At 32.6% G+C, this 720-nt stretch overlaps 1 protein-coding gene and 1 pseudogene across 4 annotated transcripts in view; one reads left to right on the top strand and one right to left on the bottom strand.

The window, feature by feature from the left end:
- The window catches only part of LOC149527563 (uncharacterized), a 973-nt pseudogene extending 540 nt beyond the window's left edge, over positions 1 to 433 (top strand).
- DCL4 (dicer-like 4) overlaps positions 1 to 720 on the bottom strand; it is a 17896-nt gene that overhangs the window by 12807 nt on the left and 4369 nt on the right. The gene's annotated exons all lie outside the window — the stretch shown is intronic.

The raw sequence follows: 720 nt of genomic DNA, 5'->3' as shown, positions 1-720 counted from the left end.
GGATATCCAACACACAATGTCATGTTAGAGTGTACTTTGGACATGCTATTCACTTTTGTAGTTGTTGGTTGGCCTGGCATTACACATGACACCCGTATCTTTTCAACTGTGCTTGAAAAAACCAAAAACATGTTCCCTCACCCTCCAGAAGGTACAACTTATATAAAGTTTGACATTCTATATATTTATCTATTCAATTTTTATAATGAACTAATACTTAAAGCTTTAACGTTTTCCTTAGGTAAATATTATGTAGTGGATGCTGGTTATCCTAATATGAAAGGGTATCTAGCACCTTATAAAGGTAAAAGATATCACATTCCTGATTTTAGAGGTTGTAGTCAGCCAAAAGGTAGAAAAAACATTCAACCATGCACATTCTTCGTTAAGAAATGTCATTGAACGAACAATTGGAGTTTGGAAGAATAGGTGACATATTCTACGTGATATGAAGCCATTTTCATTGATAAAACAAGAAAAGATTATTGTTGCAAAAACGACACTTCATAATTACATTAGATAGTGTGGTGTTATAGATGAAGAGTTTGACAAATGTGATCATAATCCCAATTATATTCTTGAAAGTCCAAGAAGAAAGAAGTAATGATGAAGAAATGTGTTCATATACTTCTAGAAGAGCATTGGATGATAGTTATATGGATAGAGTTCGCAACCAAATAGCTATTGCATTGATGGAAATAGAAATCGTTAATTTATGAG

Source organism: Theobroma umbraticum, unplaced genomic scaffold (genome assembly GCF_002168275.2).
Source record: "Theobroma umbraticum cultivar Fairchild unplaced genomic scaffold, ASM216827v3 scaffold_56.0, whole genome shotgun sequence".
Taxonomy (NCBI): domain Eukaryota; kingdom Viridiplantae; phylum Streptophyta; class Magnoliopsida; order Malvales; family Malvaceae; genus Theobroma; species Theobroma umbraticum.
Note: the sequence above shows the minus strand (reverse complement) of the source record. Positions and strands in the feature narration are given on the sequence as shown.